The 27,790-nt window shown below is 39.1% G+C and overlaps 1 protein-coding gene across 6 annotated transcripts in view; it reads right to left on the bottom strand.

The window, feature by feature from the left end:
- LOC132399771 (RIPOR family member 3-like) overlaps nt 1-27,790 on the bottom strand; it is a 187,369-nt gene that overhangs the window by 146,830 nt on the left and 12,749 nt on the right. For 2 of the 6 annotated variants that reach the window (XM_059980502.1, XM_059980504.1), the window contains exon 1: nt 12,324-12,629. The exons of 1 other annotated variant lie outside the window; for it this stretch is intronic. The gene's annotated coding sequence lies outside the window, so the exon portion shown is untranslated. Of the gene's footprint in view, nt 1-12,323; nt 12,833-27,790 lie in introns of those variants that run through there. 3 more of the 6 variants (XR_009514069.1, XR_009514068.1, XM_059980505.1) reach the window with 3 other exon arrangements.

The raw sequence follows: 27,790 nt of genomic DNA, 5'->3' as shown, positions 1-27,790 counted from the left end.
AACATTCCTAAACCTCCCATAGTACATTCTTCCTACACAACTTGGCTAAACAGCACGGTCTTTAGATCCAAATAGATGCAGATTCATCAAATGTCTAAATAATTGATATCAAGAGGAGTGACTGGAAAGTACTACAATCTCTCCCCTTGATCAGCGACTTATTTATGATTATTTCTAAGAAGAACTTAAATAAATATTGTGCAAAAAGTTCATGGATAAAATCCACACAAAGTGTTCTGCACACTAATTAGACTTTTCCCACTTGAACATACTTAAATTTATAAAGACATGGCATTCTGTTCAATTCAGTAGGAGACATTTTCAGATGAATGTCAAACTGTCAAGGCTTAATTCCTTTACAGAAGAGTTTTTACAGTTGAATAATGTTCATTACATGTTACATTTATCATTATCAATTATTTTTGTTCTTTCCTCTCAATTTCCCCTTTTCTTTGAAATGTATTCAGTTAAACTTATTAGCTCACACGAACAGTACAATCACCATGTATGACTATCTCTGCTATATTGCTTCAGATTGTTATTTACATACATAACTGGTGTGTGTAGCTAGTACTTCTTCTTCTTAGACAGTTCCTTGACGTTGAAGATAACTTGCTTATAAATTTTGTATGGCAAAGGAGCTAATTTTCAAACTTAATGAGAAACTTTAACCTACTGAGACCACACTTCAGAATCAAGATCAATCATAGAAACATAGAAAACCTACAGCACAATACAGGCCCTTCAGCCCATAAAGCTGTGCCGAACATGTCCCTACAGTAGAACTACCTAGGCTTACCCATAGCCCTCTATTTTTCTAAGCTCCATGTACTTATCCAGGAGTCTCTTAAAAGACCCTATTGTTTCCACCTCTACCACCGCCGCCAGCAGCCCATTCCATGCACTCACCACTCTCTGCATAAAAAACTTACCCCTGACATCTCCTCTGTACCTGCTTCCAAGCACCTTAAAACTATGCCCTCTCGTGCTAGCCATTTCAGTCCTGGAAAAAAGCCTCTGACTATCCACACGATCAATGAAACTCATTATCTTGTACACCTCTATCAGGTCACCTCTAATCCTCCATCGCTCCAAGAAGAAAAGGCCGAGTTCACTCAACTTATTCTCATAAGGCATGCTCCCCAATCCAGGCAACATCCTTGTAAATCTCCTCTGCACCCTTTCTATGGTTTCCACATCCTTCTTATAGTGAGGTGACCAGAATTGAGCACAGTACTCCAAGTGGGGTTGACCAGGGTCCTATATAGCTGCAACATTACTAATCAAACCTCAGTAGTTGAAATGAAGTGCAGATGACATTTACATTGCCACACAGTCAGAGGCTATGCCTCTGGTCAGTGTCAACAAATTTACTGAAGCATACAACAGAATGATGGGCCTTATACTTATTATATGTTTATATAATAAAGAACTTCAGTTCCCAGTGAGCAATGTGGGCAGTTGACCCGGAACTGGAAGTGACATTGGTGAAAGGGTGACACACGCTCTTGGCAGGCTGGAGTGTCCCGAGTAAAATGTAGTCTAGTAGAAGCCATTCTGTGATCAAAATAGTTCTAGCATTTCTACTCACACAAGGTTGTCTTTTATCAAGAACAATCAGAGCATGGTGTCAGAAGTCGGCATGAGATTTAAACATGAAGTGGAACTAAACACTGCAAGTGTCTAAAAAAAGAGAAGCTAAATTCTGATGGAGAGAAGCTGCCGGCAAGAGAGCAAGCTGTCTCAAAGATCTCCAAGAAATTGAGATGACAGCTAACAGAAGGAGCTCTGTGAATTGAGGCAGAATCAATGGGAGCTTGTGCAAAGACTACTGATCGCACGGATGTTGTCCAGGGCTCCACTTTGAGGCACATGGAGTGAACTATGGTCACACAACATGAACAGAGACTGAACACAGCAAATGAAAGATATACATCTGTGGAAACAAATAGCAGCCCAAAAGGGATCATTAAACCACAACAGAGGTGAATTGAAAGGAGCTAAGTGAACAAGGGACTCTATTTGCTTATTACAATTGAAGTTAATGTAAATATCTTTGTTAGAACACATTAGAATTTATTCTTTTGAATCAATAAAAAAGAATGAAAAAGAAGAATCATTGAAATATGTATTTGAGGTAACCTCTCCTCTGATTTGTTTTTATCCTTATTCTTTTAAATCAATAAAAAAGATTGAAAAAGAACAACACCTTAGAATCAGAATCAGGTTTATTATCACCGGCATGTGATGAGAAATTTGTTAATTTAGCAGTAGCAGTTCAATGCAATACATAACATTGAAGAGGAAAAAAAATGTAAATTGATTACAGCATACATATACGTATTGAAAAGATTAAAAAACATGCAAAAAACAGAAATACTGTATATCAGAAAAAGTGAGGTAGTGTCCAAGGGTTCAATGTCCATTTAGGAATTGGATGGCAGAGGGGAAAAAGCTGTTCCTGAATTGCTGAGTGTGTGTCTTTAGGCTTCTGTACCTCCTACCTGATGGTAACAGTAAGAAAAGGGCATGCCCTGGGTGCTGGAGGCCCTTTCTGAGACACCACTCTCTGAAGATGTCCTGGGTACTTTGTAGGGTACCCAAGATGGAGCTGACTAAACTTACAACCCTCTGCAGCTTCTTTCAGTCCTGTGTAGTAACCCCCCCCCCCCATACCAAAGCCTGTTAGAATGCTCAACATGGTACATCTAAAGAAGTTTTTGAGTGTATTAGTTGACATACCAAATCTCTCCAAACTCCTAATGAAGTACAGAGGCTGCCTTGCCTTCTTTATAATTACAAAGGCACATTGATATGTTTGGACCAGGTTAGATTCTCAGAGATCTTGACACCCAGGAACTTGAAACTGCTCACTCTCTCCACTTCTGATCCCTCTGTGAGGATTAGTGTGTGTTCCTTCGTCTTACCCTTCCTGAAGTCCACAATCAGCTCTTTCGCCTTACTGATGTTGAGTGCCAGGTTTTTGCTGCGGCAGCACTCCACTAGTTGACATATCTCACTCCTGCATGCCCTCTCATCACCACCTGAGATTCTACCAACAATGGCTGTATCATCAGTAAATTTATAGATGGTATTTAACCTATGCCTAGCTACACAGTCATGTGTATATACAGAGTAGAGCAGTGGGCTAAGCACACACCCCTGAGGTGTGCCAGTATTGATCGTCAGTGAGGAGGATATGTTATCACCAATCCACACAGATTGTGGTCTTCCAGTTAGGAAGTCGAGGATCCAATTGTAGAGGGAGGTACAGAGACCCAGGTACTACAACTAGCCAATCAGGATTGTGGGAATGATGGTATTATATGCCGAGCTATAGTCAATGAACAGCATCCTGACGTAGGTGTTTGTATTGTCCAGGTGGTCTAAGGCCATGTGAAGAGCCATTGAGATTGCATCTGCTGTTGACCTATTGTGGCGATTGGCAAGTTGCAATGAGTCCAGGTCCTTGTTGAGGCAGCAGTCCAGTCTAGTCATGACCAACCTCTCAAAGCATTGCATCACTGTAGATGTGAGTGCTACCAGGCGATAGTTATTAAGGCAGCTCACATTATTCTTCTTAGGCACTGGTATAATTGTTGCCTTTTTGAAGCAAGTGGGAACTGCCTGTAGCAGTGAGAGGTTGAAAATGTGCTTGAATACTCCTGCTAGTCGGTTGGCACAGGTTCTCAGAGCCTTACCAGGTACTCCATCGAGACCTTCCACCTTGCAAGGGTTCACTCTCTTTAAAGACAGCCTAACATGGGCCTCTGAGACAGACATCACAGGGTCAACAGATGCAGCAGGAATCTTCATAGCTGCAGTTGTGTTCTCCCTTTCAAAACGGGCATAGAAGGCACAGAGTTCATCTGGTAGTGAAGCATCGCTGCCCTTTGTACTACTGGGTTTTGCTTTGTTGGGAGCAATGTCTTGCAAACTCTGCCAGAGTTATTGTTTATGAGGACATGCAGGTTTATGAGGGCATGCTATTGTGTTTGTTTTCTTTAAAGGGGAAGTATGTGTTACTATGTGTATAAATAATGAAGAATTTCAGTTCCTAGTGTGCAATGCGGGCAGTTGACCCGGAACAGGAAGGAATGTTGGTGTAATAGCGACACACGCTTTTGGCAGCTGGAGTGTCCCAAGTAAAGTGTGGTTGAGCTGAAGCCATTCTGTAAATAAAAACAGTTTAACCCACACAAGTTTGTCTTTTATCAAGAACAAACATAGCAACACTCAATATCCACAATGCTCTGCCTGCTGACAACAAAAGTTTACACTAAGACCCTAGAAAGTCTGGACCACTTCCTATTTCTCTGGAGCTGTCTCTCAGTGAAGATGGACATTAATGATACAATTCAGCATTACCATCAATGCACCAGCACAGCCCTTGGTCAAATGGGGAAGAAGATGGTCAATGATCAAGATTTCAGACTTGGCACAAAACTCACCATCTACTGACCAGCCATAATCCCCGGCTTCTTAAAAGTTTTTGAAATTTAGACCTCCAGGCACTTGATAGCAATGGACCCAACATTATAATGTTGATTTCCTTGGCTTCAAGCTCAGTATATGACTCAATAGAGGTAAGCTCACTTAAAGCAAGCATGCATTACTTAAGGTCAGTTTGCTGCTTTTAAAGAATAGGTGAAGAACATTATGGAACACAGTCTGACATGAATGAAAAGCACTGGAATAATAGTAATGTGAGAAATAGAAGGCTCCACAGCTATCTGACATTGTTCTGGAGGTCTCAGCGGAGAACGTGAAAAATAAGAGAACTGAATATATTTGTATGCAGGGCCTTCTAAAACAAAACTGTGAAGGCCGCAGGAAGAAAGTTGTGTCAGTCAATGTCAGGTGTCAATCACTGAAGATTGTTCCAACTGCATCAAAAATTTATTTCATATATATCCTACCAACTGCACCTCTAGTTCGAAATACCATAGTTACTGCATATAACGCCGAAGAATTATACACTTAATAGCCACTTAATTAGGTACACCTGTACACCTGCTCATTAATGCAAATATCTAATGAGCCAATCATGTAGCACCAACTCAATGCATTAAAGCATGTAGATATGGTCAAGAGGTTCAGTTGTTGTTCAGACCAAACATCAGAATGGGGAAGAAATATGATCTAAATGACATTGTGGAATGATTGCTGATACCAGAGAGGGTGATTTGAGTACTTGCTGATCTTTTGGGATTTTCAAGCACAACAGTCTCTTGAGTTTATAGAGAATGGTGTGAAAAACAAATAGCATCCAGTGAGCAGCAGGTCTGTGGGCAAAAACTCCTCGTTAGTGAGAAGTCATAGGAGAATGGCCTGACTGATTCAAGTTGATAAGAAGGCAATAGTAACTCAAACAACCATGCATTACAACAGTAGCGCGCAGAAGGGCATCTCTTAGGAGATACCTAATAAACTAGCCACTGAGTATAAAGCCCTAGAACCATATAGCATGGATAAAAAGACATTTCAACCCACTAAGTCATTCTCTCCTTCAAACATCAACATGCTTTACTCCCATATTAGTTTCCTCACATATCCATCTACAATCCCACATTCTACTGCTCATATGCATGCTAATAAAAGGCTTATCTAGATTGGTAACATTTTATGTGTGTTAAGTTTGAATATAGATCAAAGGAATACTCTCCCCTTAAAATATACCATAGAAACTTAAAAGGGAGAAAGAAGAAGACGTTTAAATTTATTCTGTCACTTTTTAAAATTTCTATTAGGATGTCCAAAACTACTTTATAGCCATTGACTTAATTTGCTCATTGAATGTAAAATTTCCACACAGGAACATCACATAGACACTCAATTAACAATCAACAAAAAAATTCTGAATGTAAAATCCATTTTTTTATTATTGGTTCTATGTTTTCATTTCAGCTGACTGCTCCACAAGACCATTCCATATTTTGATTGTACAACACTAAATAAAAAGGATTTTTTATATAGCACCCTAAATTTGCCTTTTACTGGTTTGAATATATGCTCTCTCATTACTTTTAATCATATTCAATCTCAAAACTTCCATATACAGTAAAGCCTAAAACATGTATGTCTGTCATCTCAAAACCTCTGACAGTAATGCAAAAACATCAATACTATTACATATGTTCAAAGGCTAAATGCAGTAATGGATGATTTCTCCCTCAAGGATTAGGTGGGGGAGAGATAGAAATTTGACCAAATGTTGATCTACTGATTGCAGTTCAGTATTTCCTGCAGTTTGGAGATAAGAAAATAGAAATAGGATCAGGAGGCCAACCGGCCTGTCAAGGCAACTCTGCTTTATTAAGATCATGTCTGATCTTCCATATCACTCCCATTTTATAGCACTAACTCCATATCCTTCAATTCTCATAGTGCCAGAAATTTATTGAAAACTGTTTTGAATAAACACAATGGCTGTGCTTTGATAGCTGTCCAAGAGAGAGAATTTCAAATATTCACAACCTTCTGAATGAAGAAATTTATCCTTAGCTGAGTCTTAAAAGGCTGTTCACTTATTCTCCTGGTCTGAGTTTCCTAAGTGAGGAATCTTTCTTCCTGCATCTAGCCTATCAGACCCTTTTAGAATGTCATGTTTTACTGATCTCTTTCTCTTTTTCTAAAATATAAAGAATGCAATTGCAGTTTACTTATTTTCTCCTCACATAGCAAATCTGCCATTCACAGTACTAGTCAAGAAAATCTTAGCAATATAAATAAGTTAGGCTTAAGGGGAGTGGCCATTCGGAGAGTTTGCCAGTATCAGAGTGGGGAGTTGAGGCTTTGGCTCATTGCAGCTTCCATGAGATTTTATTTTCATTATTTATTCTTTCTTTCTTTCTTGTTGCACATTTAGAGTAGTGGCGATGCCAGTCAGGATACTAGAATGCTCCTCTTGTAGGATGTGGGAAGGCAGGGAAACCTCCAGTGTCTCTGAGAACTACAAATGCAACATGTGCATTCAGCTGCAGCTTCTCACAGACTGTGTTAAGAAATTGGAGCAGGAAATGAATGAACTCTGGAGAGGGAGGTAGTTACACCCAAGGTACAGGACACAGGTAACTTGGTGACTAACAGGAGGGGAAAAGTGGATAGGTAGCTAGTGCAGAGTACCCCTTTGGCCATTCCCTTCAACAACAGGTATAACAATTTGTATACCTCTGAGGGGATGACCTTGCAGAGGAATACCACCATAGTCAGGTCTCTGCTATCTGTGGCTCTGTAAGGAAGGGAGAGAAGAGGTGAGCTGTAGTGATAGGGAATTCATTGGTTAGGGGAACAAGAGGAGGTGTTGTGGACAAGAATGAGATTCCTGGATGGTTCGTTGCATCCTGGGTGCCAGGGTAGGGACATCTCGGATCAAGTCCACAAAGTGGGAGGGTGAGCAGCAAGGGTTGTGGTCCACATTGGCACAAAAGAGCACCAATGCGTGACAAGCTGCCACAAATGAGTTCAGGTAGTTAGGTGCTAAGATAAAGGACAAGGTGCCTAGAATTGTGATCTTGGGATTGCTACCTGCACCACATGATAGTGAGACAAGAAAAAGTAAGATCCTACAGTTTAACACATGGCTAAGGAGTTGGTGTAGAAGGGAGGACTTCAGATTTTTGGCTCATTGGGCTCTCTTTCAGTGAATCCAGCATTTTGTCAATCATTAATGATAGGCCAATAGATTGATAGTTGTGTATTTTTGGTTTCCCTCTCCTTTCTTAAAGGGTGGAATCATATTTAATAACCCTCCAATGCACAAGAAATCTGTAGAGCCATGGAAGTTCATAACCAGAGCATACACTACCTCTTAAGCTCTGAACTCATTTCCAGAGTTCTGGGATGTAGATCTCTTATGCAATCTTGAATGTATTGGGGGTTTGTTAGCTTTCAAACTGAGCATATTACCAAAATTATTTTGTATTGTTACGCCTGTGCCCCAACTCTGAGGGGCCGAAGGGTACAACATAGCCCCCTCCTTTTTGAGAATCACAAGATCGCTATTAATTCGGGTCTGGGACCCAAGAAATGAGAGAGAGACACGCAGATTCCTCAAGGTTTGGAATGTGTCCTGGGCCTCCGAGAGACAAAGCCACGGATAACGGCCATTATCTCTCGGAGACGGAATTGTGTATTGAGTACTGTACTATTCATCCAAGCCCGCAGGCAATGAACAGAGGGGGTTGGTGGAGGGATTGCATCATCCCAACCTGATTGACATCTGAGACCCTGTGAGTCAGGATAAAAGAGGGTCAACAGCCCCTTTAGATGCACCAGGAGAAACGCTGGAAATCCCGTGACAGCGTTTAATAGCGACAGCCGGTGGGAGGCCCACGTGTGTCCCTTCCCGTTGCCCGGGATTGAGGCCTTACCACAGAAGACGGCTTAGCTAAAGAAGAGATCACCACCAACGACATTTCGAAGGATCGACATCATAAAAAGAAAAACGGGCAAGTTCTAAAAACATCGTCTCTCTCTCCAACCAAAGGCTGCAGCCTGAATGAACTAAAGTGACTTTTATATTTCCATCGGAAAATACATTATCCCCTAGACAACGATAGAGCTATTTCTTATTAATTATTATTACACCCGTGCTTTTAGATTCAGTATTGATGACATATATTATCTGTATGTTTGCATTTATATTATTTTTGTGTATTTTTATCAATAAATACTGTTAAAAATAGTACCATCAGACTTCAACGGACCTCTCTATCTTTGCTGGTAAGTGACCCAGTTATAGGGTACATAACAGTATCTCATACTTAGATCATTCAGTTTTTCTTTCTTACTAAATTCTTGATTTTCTAATATATCCACCAAGTTTGTGTATGCCTTCCTCTATGAAGACCAGCAGAACAACTTTTTAATACTTCTTAAAAGCTTCCATCGTCCGCTTTTATATCTTTAGCCTAACTAGGCCTTGCCTTCTTTAAATAATTTCTTAATCTTCCTCTGCTGAGTTCTAAAATGTAACTAGTTATACTGTTATTTCTTCAAACTTATAAACTTTATCTGATTTTAAACTAATTTTAATTTCTTCGGTCATCCGTAGGAAAACCACTTTTTAATGGCTCTTTGTGGCTTAATGAATTTTATTTCTGAACTTGTTTATTTTTTTTTAGAAGTTCAACACTGCCTGTTTACCATCAATTTTTTCAATGTATTCACCCTATCAGCCTCAAATTTCCCCTTCATAATTTGTTTAGATTCAAGATCTTAGTTTTATATTGAAGAACATCACTTTCAATGTCAAGTTCTATCACATTATGGTCCTTCTTTCCTAAATACTCTTGTCAACAAGATTAATACTCAACCTTTTACTGTTGTACAAAAGTTTTCCTTGAAGCAGGCTTCCCCCGCTACCTCACCCCTCACCTGGTTTCACCTGCCAGTTTGTACTTCCTCCCCTCCCCCACCGGCTTATTCTAGTTTCTTCCTCCTTTTGCTCCTGGTGAAGCATCTCAGCCTGAAACATCAACTGCTTATTCCTCTCCATAGCATAGATGCTGTCTGATTTGCAGATTTCCTCCAACAGTTTCTCTGTATTGCTTGAGATGTCCAGTATTTGTTTCTCTTCTAGTTTCCACAATGTTTTGAATTTGAAATATATTCTGTAGGATACATGCAGGATATACTCTGCCAAGTTGCTGTATTTTTCTATTGCATTCACATTTCACTTACAGACTAATGCCTCTCCCATTATTACTAATACTATTTGGTGGGAAAAATATAACTATTACCAATATTGTCTGTCCTTTGCAATTTCTTAGCATAGCCAAATTGATTCTACATTATAATATGTAGATAATTTCCCATCACGGCGCAGTATTTCTGTCTCATTAACAGGAATACATTACTCCCTTTTCCTATTTTCCTACTCTTCCAAAATGTTAATTATCCTGGAAATTTGAGTGCCAGCTTTCATTCATTTGTGAATAGGTTTTTATAATGGGAATAATATTATATCCATTTGTCCCATTAATTCATTTGACATAGTGCGAAAGCTACGAGCTTTCATTTTATCACTTCTTTACTGTCCATATATTTAAGATCAGACCATAAGACCTTAAGGCTTTGCAGAAGAATTAGGCCATATGGCCCATCGAGTCTGCTTTGTCATTCCATCATGGTTGATTTATTATCCCTCTCAACCTCATTCCCTTACCTTCTCCCTGTAACCTTTGACACCTGACAAATCAAGATCCTATCAACCTCCGCTTTTAATATACTTAATGATCTGGCCTTCACAGCTTTCTGTGGCAATGAATTCCATAGATTCACCACCCTCTGGCTAAAGAAATTCCTTCTTATCTCTGTTTTAAATGAAAAAGCCTCTATTAAGCCTTTATTCTGAGGCTGTGCCCTCTGGTCCTAGACTCACCCACTATAGGAAACATTTTCTCAATGTCCACCCTATTTTGGATTTTCAATATTTAATCGATTTCAATGAGATTCCCTCTTCATTCTTCTAACCTCCAGTGAGTGCAAGCCCAGAGCCACAAAACACTACTCATATGCTAATCCTTTCAATCCTGCTAATCCTTTCAATCCTGGAATCAGGATCCTCTGCAATGTCAGCATATCTTTTCTTAGGTAATAGTGCCAAAACTGCTTATAATACTCCAAATGTGGTTTGACGAGTGCCTTATCAAAACTCAGCTTTTACATTCTAGTCTTCTCGAAATGAATGTTAACATTGGATTTGCCTTCTTTACCACCAACTCAACCTATAAGTTAATCTTTAGATAATCATGTACGAGGACTCTCAAATCACATTGCACCTCTAGCTACCTTACTTCATATTTTATCTTTCCTCTCGTTATGTTTTTTAGTTGTCTTCTGAGGTTTTTAAAAGTTTCCCAGTCCTCTAACTTCCCACCAACTTTTTGCTATATTATTTGCTCTCTCTTTTGCTTTTATGTTGTTTTTGACTTCCCTTGTCAGCCACAGTTGCACCATTCTCCCTTTATAATACCTATTCTCTGGGATGTATCTATCCTACACCTTTCAAATTGCTCCCAGAAACTTCATCCACTGCTGATCTACCGTCATCCCTGGTAGTTCCCCTTCCAATCAAATTTGGCCAGCTCCTTTCTCATATTTCTGTAAAACCCTTTACTCAACTGTAATATCTGATTTTAGCTGATTTTAGTCTCTGCCTCTCAAATTGCAGAGTGAATTCTATCATATTATGATCACTATCTCCTAAAGGTTCCTTTACCTTAAACTCCCTAATCAAATCTGGTTCATTACACAACAACCCATCCAGAATTGCTTTATTTCCTGGTGGACTCAACCACAAGCTACTCTAAAAAGCCATCTTGTGGGCATTCTATAAATTCTCTCTCCTGGAATCCAGCACCAACCTAATTTCCCCAATCTACCTGCACATTGAGATCCCCCATGACTATTGTAACACTGCCCTTTTTACATGTCCTTCTATCTTCCACTGTAATTTATATCCCACATCCTGGCTACTGTTCAGAGGTCGTTATGTATCAAATTTAACTTTCTCTTTCCTATCATGTCTCTTAATATTCAAAATTGTAATATACAACTTAATTAATCTATTTTCATCATAACTGTAATCCCAGAAAATAACAATGTTTAATTCATTCATTCTGTGCAAAGTTCAGAATACAATGCTGTCTCTTTTCAATATGATGCTGATGGCAAAAAAATCGCCAACCACCTTCAGAAATTGCTTTTTTTCTCCAAGCAACAAGTTGTGGCTTGAATTGCTGTTCTGAGGGCAAACAGCACTGCAGGCAAAGTTTCAAACAGAATTCAGTCATTACAATTTAAGGTCTTCCCAATGCTGATTCTTCTTTTCTTATAGCCGGAGCTTAGTACGTATGGTGACATTTATTTTGTCAACTATGTGGCATGAGATTCCTTTAAACTCATTTTTACCATTCTGGCATAAATCCTCTGTAATATCAACAAATTTGGAGTTCAGCAAGTTCTGCACTCCACTTTGCCCAGAGTATGTAGTGTAGAATCACATAAAGTGGTTCAGAAATAGGGAACAGAACTTATGCTCATAGAGGAGAACTGCAATTACTCATTGCTTTTTGTACATTTAAATGGAAAGCTATTCTATGTGCTTTAACACAGCAGTAGGATAATACAATATCAATGGTTTCTAATAGAAACCTTAACCCTTCTGCCTCTTGGCTGATTAACTATAAAAGAACACCAGATTCTGATAAACTAGAGTCATATTGTTACACATAACAAGAATTCTTCAAACATTCCAAGCTTTGCAACACATTCACACAGATCATGATCTACCATATACAAGTAAATAGAAATCTTACCAGAAGAAATACCAAAGCTCAAATAGTTGATGTCCGAAAAATTTGTTGTCCCTTTAGAACTTATAAATTGCCTATTGTTTTCATCCAGTTTGTCACATTGATTTAATTACTTCAGCATATCCTGACTTGACTAGGCTCTATCGTCTTTTTTCCTGGACTGTTGAAAACTCTGTTGTAAACCCTGAGATCCCCTGTGAGAGTTACTTACGATGAAGTTTAATACAAACTGTTAACTTTTCAATTCCCTGTGGTAAATTAATCCAACTGGCAGAATGCCACTGATGATGTTTGCTAGGAACATTGCATTCCTGTGTAAGATAGTTTGTAGAAACTGTTTCATAAATACAAAATCTTAACAAATAGGCAATGGAATCACAGTTCGTATTAATTAGCTACATTTTAAACTTTTGAGTTAACTATTGTTAGCCAATCCAAATTGTTGGTTGAACATCTAATAAATTGCATTAGTTACAGTATATTCTAATACACTACTTGAATTGATGAGTAGTTTTACGTTTGTATCTGTGGAAACTTTAGTGTACTTTGGAAGAAAAATTATTTAAGTAAACAGCGTGAGGCCATCATAAAAACATGAAACTAGAAGTAAACCATACTGTCCTTCTTTTCAATCTGCATCCAATGTAATTGTGAACCTTTTTCATCCTACTTTGAACATTCATTAACATCTTCGATGCAATGAACCATTTGTTTGCGATCTTGAATATTCTCATCCATTAATATAACCATATAACAATCACAGCACGGAAACAGGCCATCTCGGCCCTCCTAGTCCGTGCCGAACTCTTAATCTCACTTAGTCCCACCTACCCGCACTTAGCCCATAACCCTCCACTCCTTTTCTGTCCATATACCTATCCAATTTTACCTTAAATGACACAACTGAACTGGCCTCTTCTACTTCTACAGGAAGCTCATTCCACACAGCTATCTCTCTCTGAGTAAAGAAATACCCCCTCGTGTTTCCCTTAAACTTTTGCCCCGTAACTCTCAAATCATGTCCTCTCATTTGAATCTCCCCTACTCTCAATGGAAACAGCCTATTCACGTCAACTCTATCTATCCCTCTCAAAATTTTAAATACCTCGATCAAATCCCCCCTCAACCTTCTACGGCCCAATGAATAGAGACCTAACTTGTTCAACCTTTCTCTGTAACTTAAGTGCTGAAACCCAGGTGACATCCTAGTAAATCATCTCTGCACTCTCTCTAATTTATTGATATCTTTCCTATCATTCGGTGACCAGAACTGTACACAATATTCTAAATTTGGCCTTACCAATGCCTTGTACAATTTCAACATTACATCCCAATTTCTGTACTCAATGCTCTGATTTATAAAGGCCAGCGTTCCAAAAGCCTTCTTCACCACTCTATCTACATGAGACTCCACCTTCAGGGAACTATGCACTGTTATTCCTAGATCTCTCTGTTCCACTGCATTCCTCAATGCCCTACCATTTACCCTGTATGTTCTATTTGGATTATTCCTGCCAAAATGTAGAACCTCACACTTCTCAGCATTAAACTCCATCTGCCAACGTTCAGCCCATTCTTCTAACCGGCATAAATCTCCCTGCAAGCTTTGTAAACCCACCTCATTATCCACAACACCTCCTACCTTAGTATCATCGGCATACTTACTAATCCAATTTACCACCCCATCATCCAGATCATTTATGTATATTACAAATGATCTATGATCGATGCTTCTCTCTACAGAACCTTTTAAAGGATTTTGTATTCTATAAATGGAAATTTTTTTCTTTTTCTTTGTCACACATTACAAGCTCCTGAGCCCAAGATTGTGAGAACTAGTTGTAACTTCTATAGATACAGGAAGCAGATTCTAGGCATCCTCATTGTTCCCTGTAAGGATTTTATTTGTGGCATTGAGATAATCTCTCATTCATCTAAATTTCAGTAAATGTCTGCTTATTCTAGTTAATCTTATGTCATTGAATAGCTGTTTCCTTCCAGAATTCAGTTCAATGGTGCAACCCCTATGAATATATTCATCTTGGATAAGTTGGATGGACACTATGGTCAACATGGACTAGTTGGGCCAAAGGGTCTGAATACATACTCTATTGGTCTATGACTCTCTGTGAGACTAAAATACTGCCATGGTCTCCAGGTGGGAGTAAACACCAAGCATGCAAGTTAAATTGCAACAGGTAAGTATTATCCTTCTCACAAAGAAGACCTCAACTCTTAATTTAAGGCCACTTCAGTGAGGCTGGCCTATGCTTTAGCCCTCAATGGACCCATCTACTCTTGTCACTTCCTCAGTAAAGCAGCTAGCATAATCAAATACCCCACCCTCTCTGGACATTTCTCTCTTCTCCCCTCTCTCATCATCATCATCATATTCGTATGATGGAGATGAATATGGTCCCATAACCATCATCATCATATTCGTATGATGGAGATGAATATGGTCCCATAACCATGATCTTGACAAATTTTTCTACAGATGTGGTTTTCTATTGCCTTCTTTTGGGTAGTGTCTTTGTGAGATGGCTGCCATTATCAATACTCTTCAGAGATTGTCTGCCTGGTGCCAGTGGTGGCATTACCAGGACTTGAGAGATGCACCCAACTGCTCATATGACCATCTGCCACATGCTCCCATAGCTTCACATGACCTTGATTGGGAAGGGGGGTGGTAAGAAGGTGCTACACCTTGCCTAAGGGTGACTTATGGGCTAGCAGAGGGAAGGAGCACCTTACACCTCCTTTGATCAAGACATATCTGCACCCCACCACCCTTCCCTTCTCCCATCAGGCATAAAATACAAAAGACTGAAAGTACTTACCACCAGGCTCAAGGGCAGATTTGATCCTGCTACTATCAGACTCTTGAACTGATCTCCTGCATGATTAAATAGATTCTTGACCACACAATCTACCCCATTATGGTCTGACAATTTATTCTTTACCTACACTACACTTTCTATGTAGCGTTTACACTTTATTCTGCATTATTATTGTTTTAACTTGTTCTGCCTCAAAGCACTGTGTAATGATTCCAATCTGTATGAACAATATGCAAGATACATGTATCTTGATACATGTGATAACAGTAAACTAATATCAATACTGTTCAACAGCTTTAGGTTAATTTTGTGTTAGTAATGTTGCCTTATTTGTTGCATGTAGGCATACTGGATGCCTTTGCATGTCTATGCACATGTGGTCATGTTCATCAAAAACCTGGAATACATCTTCATAAGCACAAAGCCTGAATCTAATGGAAAAGACTGCTTTTTGCAGTCTGATTTTAGATTTAATCCCTTAGAGTGGTAATTGAAGATCTTGCACTTTTCCCTCTACACCAACTCCTTTGTAATAAAACCTAACATATTATTTGTCTTTTTAATTGCTTGCAGAATCTGCTAATTTAGTCTCATTTATATTTGGAAGATACTTCTAACATTTTAAATTCCAACATTTAACAATTCTCAGCATATTTTAAATATCTTGGTTATCCATACATCCACCTGAAGTGATCAATTTTACATCTCTACCTTGTTGCCTGAACACTAACACATCAGCTCATTTTCTCATTTACCAACAGCAAGCCTATTGCAGATGTGTAACACTGTAAACATTCATCGAAATCAGTAATGTAGATTGCAAGTACCCAAAGTGTTAATCGCTACCATTCTGCAAATGACTCAGTAATTCCTAATCTCTACACTCAATGGCTACTTCATTAAGTACTTCTGTACATCTGCTTGTTAGTGCAAACATCTAATCAGCGAATCATGTGGCAGCAACTCAACGCATAAAAGCATGCTTACGTGGTCAACAGGTTCAGTTGTTGTTCAGACCAAACATCAGAATGGGGGAAAATATGAACTAAGTGACTTTGACAATGGAATAATGGTTGGCCCCAGACAGGGTGGTTTGAGTATCTCAGAAAATGCTGATCTCTTTGGAGTTTCATGCAAAACAGTCTATAGAGTTCACAGAGAATGGAGCAAAAAACAAAAAAAATGCAGTGAGTGGCTGTTCTATGAGAAATAACACCTTGTTAATGAGAGTAATCATAGGAAAATGGCCAGATTGATTCAAACTGACTGGAAGGTTACAGTAACTCATATAACCACACATTATAACAGTAGTGTGCAGAAGAGCAATCCTTAAGTGGATGGGCTACAGCAGCTGAGGACCACAAACATACTCTGAGTATATTTTCAGATGGTGTCCAATACTCCAACCATGCTAGGTAATTACCCCCTTCGTATACAAATACTGTAAATTCTAGTTTGCTATTTATTGAATAGCTTCTGACAATCTAAATATTCACTGATTCCTTATTTATCTCCCTCATTAGATGCATGATTTAAAAAAACTAGTAATTCATCAAACATGATTTCCATTATTTGACAATGCACTGAATCCACAAATTGTGTGAAGCAAATCTTAAGTCCTTCTCTTTGGATTGGATTAGAACTTTTTCCAAGACCAATTTTAATATTTTACTGTTAGCATAATGGCAATCATCTTGTTACCTATCTAATGTTAATATTTAACAACTTACTTTCGAAGTGGAAAGGACCAGTGGACTAAGTCTATGGCTGCTGACAACCAGTGATTTGTTTTCAAATGAACTAGTGCCTGTAGTGTAATGAAGTCTTAGCAGTGGTAAAAGCACTTCTAAGTTATAAAACAAAGACCATTTCTTTCTATGCAGCACTGATAAAGATATTTACCATATAAAATCAACTAGTTTATACGTAAGGTACATTCCCCATTTATATATTTTATCACCTGAAATAAATTTACTTACGTGCATTGTGTTTGCAAATGAATAACTTAAATTACTCATGTTGCATTTTTAACTCTAACATTGAATTTAAGGTAAATACTTGTCCATTTTTATGATATGCAAAATATTGGTTTTATGCATCATTTAAATTGAACTTTTACTCTGAAGATGTATACTCATCCCACCATTTTCTGCAATGGACCACTAGGCTCAGATTTAATTGTTCAACTATTCCAAAAACTGTTCTAAGGCCAGCACCTGAGTCTTTCAAATTGCAAACTTCATTATCAAGTATTTGAAATTTTTAGTCACTACCATGAGTTACATTTACTGGCAATAAGAGAGGGAGAAAAATATTTATATGTGTGTGTCTATGCTATTTCAGCTATGTTGGCAGAGGCAGCATAGATGCTCGGTGAAGTGGTCGCCCAATCTACATCAGGTCTCACCAATATACAAGAAGCTACACCAGGAGCACCAAACACAGTATATGACGCCAACAGACTCACAGATGAAGTGTCAGCTCACCTGGAAAAACTGTTTGGGGCCCTGAATAGTCATGATGGAAAAGGTGTAGGGGCAGAGTTCCACCAGAACAAGCAGGATCTCCCAGGGACCACCCACTTTAATTCCACTTCCCATTCCCATTCCAATATGGGAATGGGAAGTGGAATGGCCAACTTCTGCTCCTTTGTCTTATGGATATGTTCACCCATGGCTTCCTCCACTGTCTGGATAAGGCCACACTTAGGTTGGAGGAACAACACCTTATATTCCATTTGGGTAGCCTCCAACTTGAAGGCATGAACATCAATTTCTCAAATTTCCAGTAATGCCTCCCCCTTTCACCATTTCCCAACCCCTTTTCCCTCTCTCATGTTATTTCCTTGACTGCCCATCGCCTTCCTCTGGTGCTCCTCTCCCCCCCCCCCCACTTTTTATTACTTCCATGGCCTTCTGTCTCTTTCACCAATCAACTTCCTAGCTCTTTGCTTCATCCCACCCCCTCTTTTTCACCTATTGCCTGGCATTTCACTTTTCTCTCCCCCCACCTTTCAAATCTACTTCTCAGCTTTCTTTCTCCAGTCCTACTGAAGGGTTTCAGCCCAAAATGTTGACTGTACTTTTTTCCATAGATGCTGCCTGGCCTGCTGAGTTCCTCCAGCATTTTGTGTGTGTTGCTTGGCTTTCCAGCATCTGTAGATTTCCTTTTGTTTGATTCCAAAACAGATGACCTGTTCTGAACCCTGTCAAGGGAAGACGTTATCAAATGGAGAATGGAAAAGGTTTAAGGATGTGTTCAAAGCCTTCTCGAAAAACTGCCGCACTCCTGCTGACTCCTGGGAATCTCATGTAAACTCAAAGCAGAGAAGCAATGTTTGGGATATTGTTTAGAATCTTGAGGCCAGATATCTGTAATAGACCGATGACCTGTATAAGCCGCAAACCACTCACTAAATTCCCACCAGTTCAAGCCATGACTTGTTTACAGAAGAATTTCCAGTTTCCACTTCAGCCTCAGTAGTTACCCCAGAACCAATAAAAATGGACTGGAAACAAGTTATCCTCAATCTTGATGAACTACCTAAACTACCTGAGTGAGTTTAACATCACATATGGCTTCTCTTCTTGTGGACAGTGGACTGAAGTCACACTCAATTTTCTAAAGCCATAATACTTGCTAAACAATGAGGTAGAAGTCTACGGGTTAGGTGTTACAGAAGAATATGAGCAAATAATCAAAACAAAATTCAATGAACAACTGAGGGAGTGATTCTCAGTAAGAGGAGCAGTCCTCTGAATATACCAATATCTTGCTAGCCTACTCAAGTCAACAGAAAAGATCCTATGGCATTATTTGAAGAGCAGGAAAGTTTATACAGTAACCCTGACAATTTCAGTCCTAAACTAACAAAACAAAAATGGATTAGCTGGTTCTATCTCACCACTGTGTCTGTCCAGATGCTTAATTTGCTTGTATAATTATTAAGTGTAAAGAAATACATAGTATTGTGCAAAACAGATACAATTTTTTACGCATTTCTACAAACCAATTACAAAGAAAAAAAACCCCAACAGCAAAATGAGAATAAGAGTGCAAAATAAACATATCAATAGTATTATTAATAACAATAAGGAAACAACACCCAGAATAAAATCATATAAAGATAGTATCCTCCCCTCCCTCCCACTAAGAAACTCCAGGCCAACTATTACAATATGTAAAAAAAAATAAAGAGAGCATTCAATCCCCCAAAACTGTAAATATAAATTAAAAAAAAGAATAATAATGCCTACTATGAAAACCATAATGTAATTTCCATCAAGTGGTTACCATAAAACTTACAGAGGGGAAAAAAAAGCTGAAAGTAAGGGATGATAAAGAATAAGAACAATTTTTTTTACTAATTCAATCTTCAACAGAAATCTCATTAGTTACAGCTCCTTTTGGATGGAAAATGTGTATAAAAAAGCATCTTTCAGACATACAATGCCACTTCGGTATTTATAAATATAAAACGGATGACTGATGATTAACAAGTTATTTACTTTTCTCAGATAATCGTGCTGATGGAGAATTGTAGGTCATTGTCCAGATAGTCATTACATGCTAAACTTCACATTCAAAGCATAGCCATAGTAACTCCTATTAATTTGGTGTTACTGACCCTTAAGCTATAAACAAAGTAATGGTTATACAATGCAATGCATCATTTATTTTATTTAGAGATACTGCTCAGAAAAGGCCCTTCCAGCTCAATGAACTGCACTGCTCAGAAACCCACCTATTTAACCTTAGCCTAATCATAATTAACCTACTAACTGGTACATCTTTGCATAGTAGGAGGAAACTGGAGCACCCAGATGAAACCCACAATGACACAGAAAGAACATAAAAACTTTTTTATAGAGGGTGCCGGAATTGAACTCTGATTGACTTGTTTGTAGAGTCTATTCATTTTGAAAATAATCCACATTTTGATTCTTCTTACCAAGATTCAAAGCCTTACAGTTTCCTACTTTCCAAGTTTGGCAAAGGAACTCTATTTGCCAAGATGTTAACCCAATTTCTCAGTCTATCTGTACCTCATTGCAGAATTACAATGTCCTTGTCCCAACACACCACCTATTTTGTACTACTGGCTAATATAGAAAGCTTAAATTTTCTTTCCTCCTTCGGATCATTTAAGAAAACGGTAAACTATTGAGGGCCAAGAAGCAGTCTCTAAGACACACCACTAGTTACGTCCTTCCAGGATGAAAAGGACCCATTTATTTTAACTTGGCTTTCTAGGTGACTGTTACTTTCAACCCATGATAATCCCAATACTTGAGGCTCTTATGTTATGCAATTGATGCACCATCAATAACTCACACTGAGACGTAAGGCGAGATATCGGCTTTTATTGACTGGAAGAAGGAACCAGGAGTGTCTATCATACAATGTCTTGGAGACTGAGGCCGAGCGTCAGGCCGCAGATCTCCTTTATACAGGGGCCTGTGGGAGGAGCCACAGGAGCAGTCAGCAGGGGCGTGTCCCGACAGGCACATAGTTCACCACAGCAATACAGTGTAGCAGTTTGTCAAATGCCATTTGAAAATCTAAAATAACTATATCAGCAGATACCCCTGTATCAACTCTCTGTAATATTCCCAAATAGTTCAAACAAATTTGTCAAGCATCATTCAACTTTCATAAAATCATTTTGACTAGTTTCATCATATTCTGTTTTCCTAAATAATTTGCTGTTTTTTTCTGACTGACCATAACATTTAACAATAATAGATGTTAAAACAATTTCTCTATAGTTCCGTTTCTTTTTTTTCTGATTTCCTTTTCATTTTCTAATCCTCTGATAATCATTCTGAATGTAGTGAGTTTTGAAAAAAAAAATCAACCAACACATCCACCATTTCTGCAGCCACTTCCTTTAAAACTTTTGGGTGCAGTCTATCAGGTCCCTGCGATTTGTCTGCCTTCATTTTTGTGATTTTCTTTAATACATTGTTTCTTGTGATTAATATTTTTACAAGTTCCTCCCTGTTATTTATTAACCCATCTGCTATCATAGAGATATTTGCAATGTCCTCCATGGTGAAGACTGAGGCAAAATGTTAACAAATAGAAACATAGAAAATAGGTGCAGGAGTAGGCCATTCGGCCCTTCGAGCCTGCACCACCATTCAGTATGTTCATGGCTGATCATCCAACTCAGAACCCTGTACCTGCTTTCTCTCCATACCCCCTGATCCCTTTAGCCACAAGGGCTATATCTAATTTCCTCTTAAATATAGCCAATGAACAGGCCTCAACTGTTTCCTGTGGCAGAGAATTCCACAGATTCACCACTCCCTGTGTGAAGAAGTTTTTCCTCATCTCGGTCCTAAAAGGCTTCCCCTTTATCCTTAAACTGTGACCCCTCGTTCTGGACTTCCCCAACATCGGAAACAATCTTCCTGCATCTAGCCTGTCCAATCCCTTTAGAATTTTATACGTTTCAATAAGATCCCCCCTCAATCTGAGTATAAGGCTAGTCGATCCAGTCTTTCTTCATATGAAAGTCCTGCCATCCCAGGAATCAATCTGGTGAACCTTCTCTGTATTCCCTCTATGGCAAGAATGTCTTTCCTCGGATTAGGGGACCAAAACTGCACACAATATTCTAGGTGCGGTCTCACCAAGGCCTTGCACAACTGCAGTAGAACCTAAATCTGGCATTTCTTTTGTTATTAATTTGCTGGCCTAATTCTCTAGAGGAACCATACCTACTTTAGTTGCCTTCTTCCTGTTTACACAAGCATTAAAACTTATACTGTTGGTTCTCAGAGTCAGAATTTGTTGTTTTGCACAGTGGTATATTGCCATACATAAAAATAAAACTGTAGGTTACAAGTAAGAAATATGTATAAAAAATTAAATTAAATGAATAGCACAAAAATAAAGACAAAAATACTGAAGTAGTGTTCATAGGTTCATTGTCCGTTCAGAAATCTGATGGTAGAGGGGAAGAAGTTTTCCTGAAACATTGACTCCAATACCACATCCTTGATGGTAGAAGAGAGCATGTCCTGATGGATGCCACCTTTTTAAGGCATTGCCTTTTGAAATTGTCCTGGATGCTGGGAAGGTTAGTGCTCATGATGGAGCTGATATTGTACTGAAGTTTTTTTCTTTTCTTATGAACTTTTTCATCTTTCCTTGCTTTCACTTGAAAAGATTCTGCACATTGCTGTATTTTCCCAATCATTGGAAGTTTCTTCCATCTACAGGCCTAATACAATTAAAAGCAGGTTTTTCACTGGGAAAAGGCTGCTGGCAGTCTGTATAAGATCCAGGCCCATGCATTCTAACTGATAGATTTTATATTCAAAACAAATGTAATGTAAAGAAAGATAGAGCAAGAGAATTGTCTATATAATTCTGAGACCGAATTGCAAAGGAATTGAATTACTGAGTGTTCTGGAAGATGAAATGTAACTTTCCTTATGACCTATAAGGATAATAGCTGAAGCCGTCAGAACAAAATGCATTTAACATTTTAGATTAATGTGGTAATATTGTTATTTTTAAAAAATTGATAATGATACACATCCAGTATATTTCTCCAGATCTGATCAATGGAGAAAGCTAAAAAGAATTAAAGCTCAGGCAAGAAAATAATTTAACTCAGAAACAACTATTATGTTATCATTATATTTACTCTCATTATTCAGTAATTGATGTCATATTGTTATTGGCTTTGTGATTTAAACCATTTGTGGAGAGGTTGGGATAACCATAGGTCATTAGCTGGCTCTTCATATGAGGAAGGAATTCTCTGAGAACCTGACCTCAGTGGTCGTTTTGGCACATGCAGAAAGATTTATGAAAATACAATCCACAGAGGAATTCCCAAATTTCCTGCTTGGTAACCTTACCCTTCCTTCCTTATCTCACAATCATCTCATTTTTCTCAGTATTATATCCAAGACATATAATTTAGTCTCAGAGGAATAACATGCCTTTTTCTTCATTTAATATATTCCTCAATTTGCATTACAGCATGCAAAATATGTAAAAGACAGCCTGAGTAAAGTTGCATCTATTAAGAAAAGTGCTGTTTTTAATTGATGTGCGACAAGATGGACAATTAGTTGGATTTTACGAACAGAATAATAAATAATTAAGGACTTGGTCTTACTAGCTTTGCATTACTAGTAAAAAATACACTATTAGATTGTGAGCAAATTAAAGACAGAAATGCTCTCTGAATAGTAAATCAGTTGAGTTATATCATAAACAAATACAACAAAATAAATACATAGATTCACATGGGACACAAAAATGCTGGAGGAACTCAGCTTGCCAGACAGATGACGTTTTTTGGCTGAGACCCTTCATCAGGAAAGAGGCATGATCCAGGGTAAAAGGGTGGGTGGGGGGGGGGGTAGAGGGAGGAGCTTGAGCTGGTGGGGAACAGGTGGATCCAAGTGTGAGGGAGAAACTGGGTAAGCGTAGAGGGAAAGAAATGGGAATAATGCAAGAAGTTGGTAAGTGACAGGAGGAAGAGGCAAAAAGTTGAATAAGCTAGAATCTGATAGGACAAGACAGTGGACCATAGGATAAAGGGAAATTCACGGGATCCATAGGGAAGAAGGTGTGGGTGATGGGCTGGACATGAGGAAGGGAGAAGGGAAAAAGAAAAGGTAAATGAGCTAAAGGGATAAGGGAGGAAAAGGGGGGGGGGGCAGAGAGATTGTTCTATATACATCTGAGACCAAAATGCAAAGAATTTGAATTACTGTGTGTTCTGGAAGGTGGAATTTAACCCTTCATATGACCTTCATGGATGATAGCTAAAACTGTCAAAACAAAGTGTTTTTAATATTTTAGATTAGTATGGTGAATAATACTTACATCTTGCAAGTAAGATGACAAAGCCATGCCTACACTTGCCAGTTAGCTGCTATTGCTTCCAAGTGTGTACCATCTTATCAAAAAAAGGATGCGTTCACTTGAGTACATTAGGGTGATCTGTCTGTCATGGTTAATAAAGGTGTGATGGTAATTTGAAGTATGTGATAATTAGATAAGCATGCTGATGGAAATGTTACATCTTAACTTTAACTTTGGTGAGATATAATATTTGAAAATCTTGAGCATATACATAAATTTATTGAATGGAAGCACTGCATTCAAGACCTCAAGATTGATTCCTAGTGTCAACCACTTTTGCTGTCTTCTATGAGTTTGTCTCAAGGGACACCAGTATGGATGCAGGATATCTCCACAATTTTTCTTTTCTTACTTGACTACTGATGCACATCAAAAAGAAGTGGAGCCTTTGCTCTACCATCAGGTCTTTTTTACTAGAAGTTAGAGAAATTGACATTGTTGCCGTCAATTTAGAGATTACCAAAACAGAAAATGTGGTATTGCTCCTCTAACCTGATGTGTCTAGCCTCAACTTGGTATTAGAGAAGGCTGTGGACAGACATGTCAGTGTGAGAATGGAAAGTGGAACTAAAATGGCTAGCCACCAGGTGATACTGCCAGCTACAGCAGATGAGGCAAAGCTGCTCGAGGAAGTGATCCTCCATTTTGCATTGGGTCTCATTGATGTAGAGAAGCCCACACCATGAGTACCTGATGCAATAAATGATACCTATGGATTCACATGTTAAGTGCTGCCTCACGTGGAAGGACTGTCTGGGGCCTTGAATGGTGGTGAGGGAGGAAGTGTAGGTGTGGGTGTAACACTTAGCAATGTCACAGGGAATAGTGCCTGGAAGGGAATCAGTGAGGAGAGATGAGTACACATGGGAGTATTAGATTCATAAAGTTATACAGAATGGAAATATAGTAGTCCCAATGGCTCAACTCATCTAGGCTAATCAAGGTGCATATCTAAGCTAATTTCTTTTGCCTATGTTTGGTCAAAATTCCTCTCAAACTATTTGTCTAATTGTTTTTTTTTTAACATTGTGGTTTTACCTGCCACTTCCATCTCCTCAGGCAGATTGTTCATAGACCCACCACGCACTTTTGCAAAATGTGCCCTCCCCTCTGGAATTAAAACTATGCTCTTTAATTTTACTTTTACCTACTCTGGACAAGAGAATAGGGCTAACTCATCTATGTTATTCATTATTTTATAAATCTCTAGATAGATCTTCCCTCTGTCTCATTCAATCTAGGAAAAACTGCCCTTGTTTATCTCATCTCTCCTTATAAATTCAAGCTCTCTGGTCCAGGAGGCATCTTCGTGTATCTTCTTGTACCTTCTTTAACTTACTCAAATCCTTCCTAAAGTGTGGCAATTAGAACTGCACACAATATGCAACTTAAGTTTTCCAGTTTTGCATACTGTGCCATTAGGGAAGAAATCACTGCTTTAAACAGTCACTTCTTCAATATCAGCTGTACAACAACAAATGAATTTTCTAAATGTTCTGCAACTCTTTTGTGTGAGTTAATTACTACAGACAATAATTGCTGCAGACTTAGATATATATCTTCATTCCAAGAGTAATTGAATTGAATAAACGAATCAAGAATTATACAACTCCAAACCATAAACAGAAAACATCTGTGTCTTCTAGCTGTTAAGGGTCAAAGGTATAATAAGGCTAGCAGAAAGGAGCTTAAGAAAGAAATTAGGAGAGGCAGAAAGGGCCATGAGAAGACCTTGGCAGACAGGATTAAGGAAAACCCCAAGGTATTCTACAAATACGTGAAAAGCAAGAGGCTAAGATGTGAGAGGGAATAGGACCAATCAAGTCTGACAGTGGGAAAGTATGCATTGAACCGAAAGAGATAGCAGACATACTTAATGAATACTTTGCTTCAGTATTCACTACGGAAAAGGATCTTGGCAATTGTAGGGATGACTTACAGCGGACTGAAAAGCTTGAGCATGTAGATATTAAGAAAGAGGATGTGCTGGAGCTTTTGGAAAGCATCAAGTTGGATAAGTCCCCAGGACCAGATAAGATGTACCCCAGGCTACTGTGAAAGGCAAGGGAGGAGATTGCTGAGCCTCTGGTGATGATCTTTGTGTCATCAATGGGAACAGGAGAGATTTCGGAGGATTAGAGGGTTGCAGATGTTGTTCCATTATTTAAGAAAAGAAGTAGAGATAGCCCAGGCAATTATAGACCAGTGTGTCTTACTTCAGTTGTTGGTAAGTTGATGGAGAAGATCCTGCGAGGCAGGACATATGGAGATGCATAATATGATTAGGAATAGTCTGCATGGCTTTGTCAAGGGCAGTTTGTGCCTTATGAGCCTGATTGAGTTTTTTGAGGATGTGACTAAACACATTGATGAAGGAAGAGCAGTAGATGTAGTGTATATGGATTTCAGCAAGGCACTTGATAAGGTATCCCATGCAAGACTTATTGAGAAAGTAAGGAGGCATGGAATCCAAGGGGACATTGCTTTGTGGATCCAGAACTGGCTTGCCCAGAGAAGGCAAAGAGTGGTTGTAGATGGGTCATATTCTGCAAGGAGGTCGGTGACCAGTGGTGTGCCTCGGGGATCTGTTCTGGGACCCTTACTCTTCGTGATTTTTATAAATGACCTGGATGAGGAAGTTGAGGGATGGGTTAGTAAGTTTGCTGATGACACAAAGGTTGGAGGTGTTGTGGATAGTGTGGAGGGTTGTCAAAGGTTACAGCGGGACATTGATAGGATTCAAAACTGGGTTGTGATGTGGCAGATGGAGTTCAACCCAGTTAACTGTGAGGTGGTTCATTTTGGTAGGTCAAATATGATGGCAGAATATAGTATTAATGGTAAGACTCTTGGCAGTGTCCAGGATCAGAAGGATCTTGGTGTCCGAGTCTATAGGACACTCAAAGCAGGTTGACTCTGTGGTTGTGAAAGCATACAGTGAATTGGCCTTCATCAATCGTGGGATTGAGTTTAGGAGCCAAGAGGTAATGTTGCAGCTATATAGGACCCTGGTCAGACCCCAATTGGAGTACTGTACTCAGTTCTGGTCACCTCACTATAGGAAGGATGTGGAAGCCATAGAAAGGGTGCAGAAGATATTTACAAGGATGTTGCCTGGATTGGGGAGCATGCCTTATGAGAATAGGTTGAGTGAACTCGACCTTTTTTCCTTGGAGCAACGGAGGATGAGAGGTGACCAGATAGAGGTAAAAGGTGGAAGTAGGTAATTTTCTGTGGCAGTTTAATGTTGGCACGACTGCGCAAGCGCGTGTAAGTCGGACCGTGAGGCAGCGGGAGTATTTAAAGAGAATGGTAGACCGAGCGGGCGACGTTGTATCGGGCAACAGAGTAGAGGGAGACAGAATAGGAAGGCTTTGTCTCGAGTGGCTTCGGTGAGCAGAGGCTGAGGATGAGCTTCACTCCAAGTGAGGTAAGGCTGGGTAAGTTCCTTTCAAAGGAGAAAGTTTCAAAAGTTAAGGCAGGTATTGGGTAGGTCATGGCAGCTGAGATTGGCCCCGTGGTTCATTCATCCTGCAATATGTGGAAAATCAGGGATACTTCCAGTGTCCCTGACGACTATGTGTGCAGGAAGTGTGTCCAGCTGCAGCTTCTGGCAGACCGCATTGAGCACTTGGAGCTGCGATTGGATTCATACTGGAGCATCCGCGATGCTGAGAAAGTTGTGAATAGCACATTTAGTGAGTTGGCCACACCGCAGGTAAAGGCTACACAGGC

Source organism: Hypanus sabinus, chromosome 9 (genome assembly GCF_030144855.1).
Source record: "Hypanus sabinus isolate sHypSab1 chromosome 9, sHypSab1.hap1, whole genome shotgun sequence".
In the NCBI taxonomy this organism is placed as follows: domain Eukaryota; kingdom Metazoa; phylum Chordata; class Chondrichthyes; order Myliobatiformes; family Dasyatidae; genus Hypanus; species Hypanus sabinus.
Note: the sequence above shows the minus strand (reverse complement) of the source record. Positions and strands in the feature narration are given on the sequence as shown.